Source organism: Macaca nemestrina (genome assembly GCF_043159975.1).
Source record: "Macaca nemestrina isolate mMacNem1 chromosome 4 unlocalized genomic scaffold, mMacNem.hap1 SUPER_4_unloc_1, whole genome shotgun sequence".
NCBI classification, from domain to species: Eukaryota; Metazoa; Chordata; class Mammalia; order Primates; family Cercopithecidae; genus Macaca; species Macaca nemestrina.
Window position 1 is genome coordinate 178441 of NW_027257554.1, and position 12218 is coordinate 190658.

General features: G+C 52.8%; 2 long non-coding RNA genes across 13 annotated transcripts in view; both read left to right on the top strand.

Moving 5' to 3' along the window:
• The window catches only part of LOC139361026 (uncharacterized), a 570651-nt gene that overhangs the window by 146296 nt on the left and 412137 nt on the right, over nucleotides 1–12218 (top strand). The gene's annotated exons all lie outside the window — the stretch shown is intronic.
• LOC139361027 (uncharacterized) overlaps nucleotides 7663–12218 on the top strand; it is a 35586-nt gene continuing 31030 nt past the window's right edge. Inside the window, exon 1 of one of the 2 annotated variants that reach the window (XR_011618608.1) lies at nucleotides 7663–8405. This is a non-coding gene — a long non-coding RNA (uncharacterized lncRNA). The remainder of the gene's footprint in view (nucleotides 8406–12218) is intronic. The other variant, XR_011618609.1, reaches the window with a different exon arrangement.

A 12218-nucleotide genomic window follows, 5' to 3' on the forward strand; every position in this document is an offset into this window, starting at 1 on the left:
TTCATTGAATGCCATTGGGTTCCAGCCATCGCTGGCTTCGCTCTCCTTTAGCACCTTGTAGATGTCCACACATGCGGCGCAGCACTACCCCGGCCAGCGGCTGTGCTTTGCTGCAGGTCCCTTGCTGTAGCAGGGGCGGGACCCCACCCCCGGCCCCGTCTGGCCACCGACTTCAGTAGAGGCTCGGCTGTCGTGAGGGATACCAGTCATGGGAAAACTGGTCTCCTTGCAGATTCACAGAGCAAGGTGGTTCTCACAGAGAAGTCAGTGGCTTTTTTCTACCTTAACGCTGTAGCAAACGCCACCTTATCTTTCACCACCAATTTATAGTTCTTTACACCCACAGAGCAAAGTGCTGGTGATGTTTGAACTGTAGCCTGGGGCTCTCGCTCCCATGGGACTCCTTGGGGAATTTCCTAGCAGGATCGTGTGTGTGCCCTTTCAGGGGGTTGTATCTGCCAGGCGCATCCCATTGTGTGGCAAGAATGGCTGAGGTCACAGGCTCTGCCTGACGAGTGCCACTCACAGCTGCTGTCCACGCAGGGCCATGCTTGGGATCGGCCTTTTTCTTGTCAGTGCTACTTTGACTAATTGCTCGAGTCACGGCTGGAGTGACTTGCTATTTTTAGAAGCTAATTCAGGCTTCAGATGCCATCTAGGTAATGAGGAGAGAGTTCAGGAAAGCTGTATCTAAGCTCCAGCAAAGGCGGATTCTTCCATCACAGCTGTCACTGCGTTTACACTGAGAGGAGCACACGGTCGTGGGCGTGGCTCAGGTGTCAGGGCTGCGCTGTTCCACGCACCCACAGCGGCAGCCTGGCGGGACCAGAACTCAGACACTCTCGGGCACAAATCAGCCTCTTGGGAGAGCTGCTTTGCCTGCAGAATTCTTTTGCTATTAAGCGATGGATGTCATTCTTTGAATGAGTGACAGTAATTCCCCACCTCAGGATGGGCTGCGGGGGAGATTCAGTTGGAAAAATAACCCATGAGGCTTTGTGCCTCTGGGGATCCTGATGCCCCACCCACATTTTCCTTCCCATGCCCAGGATTCTCTAAGACAAAGGGCAAGTCTTAAAGCCTTACGGCATCTTAAGTCTTAGATCGCAATTAGAGACCCACCCAGTACAGGTGGAACAGTGAAACCCTCAGAATTCTACACTGGCCCTTCAAGAAGGCAGTTGTGGGCTCTTTGGACCCTTGACGGGTTTCTGTCCTCCGTCCTTCCTAAGCACAAAGACGGGAATTCTTCCCATTGCCTGTTTCTCTCCCCATCTCGGCTTCTACACAATGCAAAGTGGCCCTCTAACTAGAGCCCGTATTCAGTTTTGAATACATCAACCAATTATTTTGGGAAGAAAAGAATCTGTCAAAAAACGAAGTATAGGTTGGAATGGTTTAATCAAGCCTATGTTTATTCAACAAAGTGCGCTTTTAAATTTCATCCGAGGTACTCAAGTGAAAATTTCCCAGTGGGTGTTAAACTTTCATGCACAGACTCTCATGTGGCTCCCAGTCTCAAGTCCACACCCCCACTTCATGTTTTTACTCTTGGCTGAGTCCCATGGAGGCCGGTTAGGGAATCCTGCAGGATCAGCCCTTGACCAGGACGGACGGACGGACGGACGGACGGACAGACGACTGGCTGAGGAATACTGTGCTTATGTCATTCAGAGACAAGTATTTCTTGAGCGCCTGCTGTTTGGGCTCGGCCGGGTCCTGTTGATGGTGCAGTGATGTAAGCCTAGCCCACAGTTCCTGCCCTCATGGAATTTGCAGCCTAGTGCGGACTGCAAGTGAAATAACCACGAGGTAACTGCAGGGAGAGACACCGGGTTGATTTCTATGAAGAGAGGACATGGGGTGCCCCGAGAGCCCCTGACAGAGGGAACTTTGCACTCCTAGAAACCAGGCGGCGTTTTCCTGAGGAAATGACATTTCCCTCTGGGTCAGAGCTGAGGAAGGTGCCTGTGTGTGTCCCGTGGCCACTGAGACCCTGACCACACACCTGGGGCTGGAAAATAATACTCACTCTCCCACAGCTCTGGAGGGCAGGAGCCATGGACTGAGACAAGAGTGTTTGCTCCAGGAGAGGCCCTCGTGGCCCATTCAGGTGCGCAGAGATGCGGGCCTTGCACGCCTTGTTCCCTGGCGCCACCTCCTCCCATGTGGGTGTGCAGCATCCTGCTCCAGGGCCTTCAGCCTCTGCACCCCTCATCTGCCGATGCAGGTAGTGGCACTTAGGGCCCACCTGGGTTGTCCTCAGAATTCACCTTTATCACCGCATGAGGGAACAGTCCCAGGTTCCAGGGATTGGGACCGGGATTCCTTTGGGGGTCGCTCTCCCGCCCATCACTGTGCCTGAATGTGATGCACACAGCGGCCAGCATATCCAGAGGCCCCAGGAGGACCTGGGGTGGCTGGAGCTAGAGCGGGACCTGGTGTCAGAACCAGGCGGAGCAGGGAATCTCGAGAAAGGCTTGACGTGTACTTGAAGTGAGCAAAGAGTTTTCAATGGATCAGATGAATGTTTTTTATAGATAGCTCTCCAGTCTGTGTGAAAAGATTGGAGGGTGCCGGGGTGGGAGCTGAAGCCCAGGTAGAGGCTTTGCAGAGGCCCCGCGAGGTGGGGCCCAATAGCCACCCCCTCTCCTCCCTTTGGCTATTGGGAGCCATGGTGGACTCATAGCCTGTTTAAGATATTGTGAGTAATATCGTCTCCCCCTCTGGAAATAATGAACTCTTTCACAGACGGGTGTACACCTTCAGTGTATTGCTCAGGAAACAGTGATATAATTCTTAAACATCAAGAATCGATTGTAATAATTATCAATAATACTATTAATTAATATTTTACCATTAATATGGATAATTATTTTAAATAGATGAAGGATGACAAAAATTAATTTTTAATAATTATATCATTTATTAATGTTACTAATTTTTAATATTATTGTTTTTTGCCAGCATCACTTAGTATTGATTTAAGTAAGATTAATTGTTGATATCATTATTTTATTAATAGTGTTAATATTATTAATACTCATCATTAATATTCTGAATCAGTATTAATATTTAGTATCTTTGTCATTATTAATGTCGATGATTACTATTTTTTATTATATTTATTAATAATTAATAGGCTTGTTCCTCATATCCAGCAGGGAGAAGATGATATTACTCCCAATATTGCAGAAAGTGTACATTCCTCTATGATGTTTTTCCTAATAACCAGGGGGTAGAGGATGACATTATTGAAACTAACGCAGTGTGTGTACATCCTTTCGATCATCTTGTTCCTTCTATCTAGGGTACGAGAGGATGATATTACTCCCAATATCGCAAGGGGCGTGGACCTCCACTGTGATATTTTCCCTCACATCCAGCCGGGGAGAGGAAGATATTAGTAAAAGCCAGCAGGGAAGAGGAAGATATTACCCCCAATATCACAGGGGTGTACATCACCTTGTGATATTGTTCCTTATATCCTGGGATGGAGAAGATAATACTAGTGGCAATATCGCAGGGATTTTACACACCCACTGTGCTATTGTTCCAAACAACATGATATGACTCCTAGTATCACAGGGGGAGTACATCCTCCTGTGATATTGTTTCTTATATTCAAGGGGAGAGAATGATATTACTCCCAATATCACAGGGTTTGCACACACCTCCTGCGATATTGTTCCTAATATCCCAAAGAGGAGAGCATAATATTACTCTCAATATCTCAGCAGGTGTACACCTCGTTTCTAATATTTTTCATAATATCCAAGATGGGAGAGGATGATAAGACTCCCAATATGCCAAGAAGTGTATAGCCGCCTGTGATATAGTTCCTAACATCCAGGTGGGGATAGCATGATATTACTGCCCATATCGCACGAGTGGTAAAACCCCTTCGATATTTAGCCTACGATCCTGTGGGGAGGGGATGATATTACTCCCAATATCGAAGAAGGTGTACACCCCCCTGAGACACTGCACCCAATATCCATGTTGGGTGATGATGACAATATACTCAATATCGCAAGGGATGTACACAAACCCTGGGATATTTTTCCTTATATCTAGAGTGGGAGAAGACACTATTACTCCCAATAACACAGGGACTGTGGCTGTATACCCCTCCTGTGATATTATTCTTAATATCCTAGGGAAGAGAGGATGATACTACACCCAATATCGCAGGGGGAGTACACCCACCCAGTGATGTTGTTCTTAATGTACTCCATCTCCCTCCACCAGGGATATCGTTTCTAATATCCAGGGGAAGAGAGGATAATATTATGCCCAATATTGCAGTGGAGTGTACACACCTTCCATGATGTTGTTCCTAGTATCCAAAGGTAGAGACGATGATGTTACTGGCCATATCGCAGGGGGTGTACACCTTTATGTGATATCGTTTTTGACATTCAGTGGGGGAGAGGGTAACATGAATCCCAATATCGTTGAAGGTGTACAGACCCCTGTGATGTAGTTTCTAATGTACAGGGGTAAGACCAGAATATTGCTCTCAATATCACAGGGGGTGTAACCACCCTGCCCCCTGTATGTTGTTCCTAATATGCAGCAGTGTGGAGGCTGATAGTACTCCCAATATCCCAGAAGGTGCGCCCACACCTGAGATAGAGTTCCTAATATCCAGCGGGAAAGAGGCTGATTTTACTTTCGATATCGCAGTGGGTGTACACCGCCCCCAACCCCGGGGTATCGTTCCTAATATCCAGGCGGGAAGAATATGACATGGGTGATAATATCGAAGGGGGTGGACACCTCTTCTGTGATATGGTTCCTGATATCCAGGGGGTGAATGGATGATATTACTCTCAATAAAGTAGGAACCGTACAGCCGCCCTGGGATTTTGTCCTTAATAACCACAGGGGAGAGATGATATTACTACCAACATTGCAAGGGGTGTACACACCTCCTGTGATATTGTTTCTTATATCCAGGAAAGGAGAAGATGGTATTACTAACAATATTGAAGAGATATACAACCCCCATGGGATATTGTTCTAAAGATACAGGTTGAAAGAGGATGAGACTCCATCCAATATAACAAGGGGTGTACACCCCACCTGTGATATGAATCGTAAAACCTAGAAGAAGAGAGAATGACATTGCTTCCAAAAACACACGGGGTGTACACCCACCTGTGATATTGTTTCTGTCATCTAAAGGAAGAGATGATGATACTACTCCCACTACCTGAGAAGGTACACACCCCCCTATGATATTGTTCCTCATAACTTGTGGGGGAGAGCATGATATTACTTCCAGTATGACAGTGGCTTGACACCCAGTCTGTGATATGGTTCTGCACACCAACTCTGTGCCCCTCGTTTCCCATGCATTCTCTCCACACTTTTGGAACCTCGTGGGAGGCTTTGTCTTTGGTTACAGATGAAGAGACGAAGGGTCTGAGAGCTTAAGCAAGTTTGTTACTGGAAAGCGGTTCCGATCCAGACCTCAAGAGAGGTTTCCTGGATCTCACAGAAGAAAGAATTCGGGGCGAGTCCATAAAGTGAAATCAAGTTTATTAGGAAAGAAAAGGAATAAAAGAATGGCTACTCTGGCTGGGCGCAGCGGCTCACTCCTGTAATCCTATAACTTTGGGATGCCGAGGAAGGTGGATCACCTGAGGTGAGAAGTTCGAGACCAGCCTGGTCCAACATGGCAAAACCCTGTCCCCATTAAAATACAAAAAATTAACTGGGCGTGGTGGCAGGTGCCTGTAATCCCAGCTACTAGGAAGACTGAGGCAGGAAAATCGCTTGAACCCAAGAGGTGGAGGTTGTAGTGAGCCAAGATCATGTCACTGCATTCTAGTTCGGCCAACAGAGCAAGACTCCATCTCAAAAAAAAAAAAAAAAAAAAAAGAAAAGAAAGAATGGCTGCTCCATAGGCAGAGTGGTGCCAAAGGCTGCTGGTTGCCCATTTTCACGGTTATTTCTTGATCATATGCTAAACAAGTTTTGGACTATTCATGAGTGTTCCAGGAAAGGGGTGCGCAATTCACAGAACTGAGAGTTTCTGCCCTCCCTTCTGAGACCACGTAGGGTAACCTCCAGATGTTGCCATGGCATCTGTAAACTGTCGTGGCGCTGGTGGGAGTGTCTTGTAGCAGCTAATGCATTATAATTAGCATATAATAAGCCGTGAGGACAATCAGAGGTCACTCTCGTGGCCATCTTGGGTTTGGTGGGCTTTGGCCGACTTTACTGCAAACTGCTTTATCAGCAAGGTCTTTATGACCTGTATCTTGTGCCGACTTCCTATCTCATCCTGTGACTAAGAATGCCTAGCCTCCTGGGAATGCAGCCTAGTAAGTCTCAGCATCCCTTTACCCAGCCCCCATTCAAGATGGAGTCGCTCTGGTTCACGTGCCTCTGACAAGTTGGCCTGGGTAGAGTGTTCTCTAGTGTGGTTGTTGGAGCTGTTCCTAGAAGTAAGAGGTATTTTCAGTAGGAAACAGGTCTCTGTTAGCCCGGGGACTGGCACTCTGCCCCAGTATGTCGGCCTCATTTTAGTGGAGACAAAACTGGGGCTCAGAGACATCAACTCCCTCATCCCGAACCCCCAGACTGTCAGTGGTGGGCTGGGGTTTGAATGTGGGGCTTGAAGACCCATCATCTCCTCTGGTCCCCCAGTCTCTGCTGCCCAAGAGGAACAGGATCCCAGGATACAGGCCCCTCATGGCACCAGTCAGGGTGGGTGGAGATGGGGAGGCACAGTTCCAAAGCTCCCCAGACTCTGAGGCAGGTCGGGGACCAAGAGCAACCCGGACCTGGGGGCCCCACCCCGAGAAGAATGGCTGCAGGCCCGGCCCAGTAGGCAGGAGGTCTGTGTCCTCAGTCAACGTGACGGCGCTTCCAGCTGCTCCAGCCAGGCCGTGCTGTCTTCACGTTTCCAATCATGCGGCCTCCTCTCCAATTCCCAAGCCCAACCCACAGAGACGGCGATCTGGGGTCTACATGAGGTTTGTCAGCAGCTCTGAGCTGCTGCTTCCCGCCAGCCCCGCGGCTGGTTCTGGAAAGCTCTCTGCTGCCCCCTGGTGGGGAGGCTCAGTGTAGGGCTCTGGCTGCAAGCATGGGGTCCCAGAACCTCTTGATTCTGTCACCTCTGCTGGGTGGAAAACCAACCCAGGACTGAACCAGCAGATGGGTGCCTGATTCCTTATTATCAGAGCTCCGCCCACTGGCAAGTCTCTCTCCGGACCTCAGTTTCCCCTTCCGTTAAACGAGGGGCTTGGGGGATACCAAGGAGGGGTAACTGCTTAGTGAGGATGGGAGGTTTCTTTTGGGGAGATGAATACATTTCGAAACTAGATGGCGAGAGTGGTTGCACAAGACTGTGAATGCACAAATGCCACCACATTAATTGCGTTGAAATAGTTAATTGCATGCGATGTGAAAGTCACCTCATTTAAAGTGTGTAAAAAAGGGGCCTGGGAGAGTGCAGTGTATGTGAGAATCACGTGGGACACCCATAGTCTCTGAACCTCGGTTTTCTTGCGTAAACTGGCAGAGAGACCGTGTGAGCCGTGTTCCCTGGGGCCAAGAGATTCCAAGAAGGAAAACCTGGGATTCCTGGGACTAGGATGAGGGCAAGGGGCCGGAAGGGGAGGGGCATGTGGGGATGGCTGGGGTCAGCCCAGATAAGGCTTTCAATACTGGGTAGCAGCGTCTACACAGGCGGAGATCCCTGCATCTCACTTCCTGCAGGGCTGACCAGTGGCCAGAGGTGGGACTGGCCAGGCTCGGCCCAACCAAATCTGAGAGCAGAGGACACTGAGTGAGGGATCCCCGTCACCACCCTCACTGGCCTGTGGCTCTCCTGACACCACAAGAGAGGTCCAGGAGCTGACTTTGGGTCCCAATGGGGGACACCATCCAGGCTACAGGCTGGCAGGGTGGTGTGGTGGTCAGTGTACTGGGCTCTGCGTCTCTGCCCCTACCTGCTGTGTGATGGTGGGCCAGACACCTAACCTCTCTGTGCCTCTATTTCTTCAATGGTGAACAGGGACACTAGCAGTCCCCACATCCGATCACAGTGGCCTGAAGGTTAAAGGCAACGGCGGCACGAGACGTACAGTAAGAGCTCTGAGCAGGGAGAGCAGAGAGCTGTCACCAGGGAAGGAGCTGGCCCGTAGACACAGCCCAGGAAGCACACAGAGAAGGATGCCCTGGGGACTTCGGTATGTTATTGCAAAAAAAACATTTATTGCTATTTGAACCCTGCTTTCATGCCTCCATTTCCCAGAAAATGAGCCACGGAGACACCAGGAGAGGCAGGAGACCATCCTCCTTGCACAAAACCCATTCCCTTGGATGCTGTCCTCAGCGAGGGTGGCTGAGGGCCAACCAGGGGGCCCACCCGCAGAGTGGCAGAGGAGGTAGGTTGACCCTGCAGATGTTGAGCTCTGTGGTGAAGGTCCTGGCCTTCTGGTAGAAGAGGATAAACTTCTCACGGTCCAGGAGGAAGTTGTGGGAGATGGTGGCCGGCTGCGTGTAGGTCTTCAGCTGTGCCCTTCTTGTTGCCCAGGTCCATGGCGGCTGCCAGGGCCAGCTGGTAGTACCCGGCTGCATCAAACGGGTCCTGAAGGGGACAGGACATGCTCAGCAAAAGGGGGACTCGGAGCCCGTCTTCCCAGAGGCCGTTCCTGTCTCCAGGTCATTCCACATGTCCAGCCAATGCTGGCTCACCCCATGAGCCCCAAAGCCTGTGACACTGCTGTGGTGTCAGCTGCAGGAGGTGGGGATGACCCTGACACCCCTGGAAGCCTTCCTGAGTGTCCCTACGCCCCACTCACCCCAAGCCTCCTGCCCCAGTCCCACCCTCTCTGTAGGCAGTGGCTGCTTTCCCCATGGGCTGAGGTCAGGGCAGATCCTACCTGCTCTGACAGTTCCATGCAGGACTCGTGGCTCCAAGCCACAGCAGGGGCACAGCGTTGAGTGACCCAGGCTCCCCTCTGGCCCCTGTCCATGCTGACCATTTCCAGGCCCTCCACGGGACAGGCCAGGTACAAAACCATCTCACAGGTGTCCTCTCTGGCAATGTTCCCTGAAATATTGATGGAGTGTGACTCCCCAGACATCCACTCCTGTTTTCAATGCATCTTTGGCTCAAACTCACCATCCCTGGGTTGGGATGCCGTCTCCCAGACCTCCTCCTTGACCCTCCCATCCCCCACCCGGCACCTCTTCCACATGGGGGTCACCCAAGGGACCTCTCTAAGACCCATGCCTGGCCTGTTCCTCTTTGCCATCTCAAGATGGCTCCCAGGGCCAATGAGAAAGTCCAAGATGCAGCAGTCCATTCCCTCACTGTCCCGCCCCACACACAGAGCAGGGGCGTGAGAAGGTCCCGAGTCACCGCCACTGCTCATCCAATGGCCCCCGCCCAGCCGAACACTGGACTCTGTGCTGGGTGTGTGGCTGAGCCTAACGTCCTTGATCCCAGTCTGAGGGACCTGGGAGTGAACACTGACCACACAGGGTGGCCCGGGCTGTGGCAGAGGGAAGCCCAGGAGACCCCAGACTCAGCCAGGGATGGAAGGCAAAGGCTTCCTGAAGGGGTGGGGGCTTCCCAACTAAACAGGAAGGAGCCAGCCAAAGCATATGTCTCTGCGTGTGCTTGTGTGTGTGCCTGTGCGTGTTTGTGTGCCTGTGTGTGTGCACGTGTCTGTGTGTGGGCGCCTGTGTGTGCATGTGCATTTGCGTGTGCATTTCCATGTGCCTGTAGTGTGTGAAGCAGCTAATGAGCAGCAGGCTGAGCCAGGACACATCTAATCCACCCTATTCCAGCGCTCACTCTCACGTGTAGACTAAAGGGGACCCCATTTTAGAGGCAATCGGCAAAGATGCCCATTTACCTCTGCTTCTCTGCCAGCCTTCCAGGCCCCATGCAGCCCGGCTTTTTCTCCCACTCCTCTGGGCCCTGGGTCCAGGGTCTCCTATACAAGGAGGAGGGTGTAGCCTTGGAAAGACAGCCGCCCTTGGGGAATTCTGAGGGGGCCTCCCTGTGGGAAGCTGGCCTGCGCTGACAGCATAGTCACGATGAGGCTCAGAGGGCTGTGCATGGGAAGGAGGCGAAGGAAGGTTGTGCATGGGAAGGAGGTGAAGGAGGCATCTGCCCCTCGACCTCAACCGTGGACTTTGGCCTCTCAGGTACTACTTGGCCCTTTCCTTTCTCCTGGACAGGGGGAGTGGGTGGCAGGCTTGACCAAGTGAGATAAAGGCCTCTTCTGGGAGGTCGGTCCCCTTGGGTCCCAGGAGAGACCCTGGGCAGTGAGCAGTGTCCCTCTGGGTCTGACACTTGGCACCTCCCTGTCTGGCTGGGACTTGGGAGGCCACAGGGACCACTTCTGATCACCAGGTGTCGCCAGCACTGGGCAAGGGCCTCCCGGGCAGCCCCAAGCCTGCGGTGGGGGATACGGGGCGGGGTCTTAGGGCTGCCCCAGCTCCTCATGTTGTTCTAAGGCCCCCAAGATTTTGGCCCCTGGACTGGAGTGCCCTGGCCTCTCAGCCCCTAAGGAGCACTGACGAGGTGCCGGTGCGATGCTGAGGAGGGGTGGTGCCTGCTGGGCAGAGGGGTGGAGACACCCCAGGTCTGAGTCTGCCAGTCCCAGCTCTCTACCCCTGCAGGGCTGGGGGCAGAGGGAGCACAGCACCTCCCCTCAAGACAGACCCGACCCAGCAAGGTCTCAGCCTGGCTGGCTGGGCCCCCGCCCCACTACACCTGCCCTAAGCTGGGGTTTCCCTGTCTGTGAATCCAATGGTAAGACACTGGGGTCCCACCCAACCCTTCCTGGGTGGTGTGAAGATTCAAGGTGTCTCGGGACTCCAGGAAGGAGTTACTCAGTGCAGGCTGGCACCCTGGGCAGGCTTCCTAGAGGAGGCGCCAGGATTTGGGTTGGATCTTGCAACGTGGATTCAGTGTGAGGATGATGCCATCCTCTGAAATGTCCTTCTCCTGACCCTGTTTTCTTTGTTAAATGCAACTTGACACTTGACTGTCAAGACTCAGTTTGGTGTCACCTCCTCCAGGAGGGCCCCCCTGACTACAATCCTCCTTCTTTACCCAGAGGCCACCATTGCCCACTCATGTGTCAGCCTCCCTGGCTGAGACTGAGTTCTTGAGGGTGGGGCCTGGCCATCTTGGGAGCTTGGTTGTATCTGCTAACCTTGCCGGCTCCTCCAGCTGGGTGCAGAGCTCCAGGGAGGCCACTGGGCCATTCCTAAGGAAGGCTGGAACCCAGGCCTCTGGGGTGTGGGTGGAGATCCCACTCCAAGGGGTCTGGGAACACCCCGTGCCCTACCCCTGCCACCCACCTTCAGGTCATACAAGATGATGTCACCGAGCACCAGATACATGTTCACGTAGTAGACGGTCTCCTCGTCGAACTCCAGCAGCGAGTTGCAGAGCTACAGGGCCTTGAGGTATAAGTGCTCCACCAGCTTGCCATGGCCCAGCCGGTGGTGCAGGGCGGCCAGCCGTGGTAGGCCATGCGCTCGTTCACTGGTCCCCTGGGTGCAGGCCAAAGGTGCAGGTGTGAGGACGTGGCTCCCTGGGGCAGGGAGGGCTCAGGCCCCTCAGGAGCAGGTATGCAGACCCCGGGCTGCATGCCTGGCTTGCCTCCAGGCACCTGTGGTCACCTGGGCAGCTCTGGCCAGTCCCTTCCAGGTTCCCAGACTCACTTTCCCATGTGCAAAGCAGAACTAATAAGGCCTGCCCCTGTCTACTGTGAGGCTTTGGAAAGTCGGACTTGGATGGCCCAGTTCTGTGTCTACACAGAGCCACCTGCCTTTGCTCACTGGTTTTAACCAGGAGAACCCAAAAGCCATGCAGTCCAGGTGCTCCTGGGCTCCCCGGCTCCAGGCAACCCACAGACGTGACATCCGACTCCTCCTGGGTGTGGCACGATCAGAGCCCCCTACCTTGGGGAGTCAGCTGCACACCTACTGTGTAATGGGCCACGGGGCACAAGGCGCTGGGGCATGTGGCCTGCCTAGGGTTCCCTGTCTCTGGAGGGGGACAGACGACCCTGGCACAGCACCAGGGGATGCCCGGCCTTAAGGGGCAGACTGCTGGAAGGGGAACTGGGATTTTATCAGCCAGAGAGCTGTGTGGTTGATGATGGTGGGAAGGGCACAAGAGAAAGGGAATGTGCCACTCAGCCTGGCACAGGGACCAATGAGATGCCTGG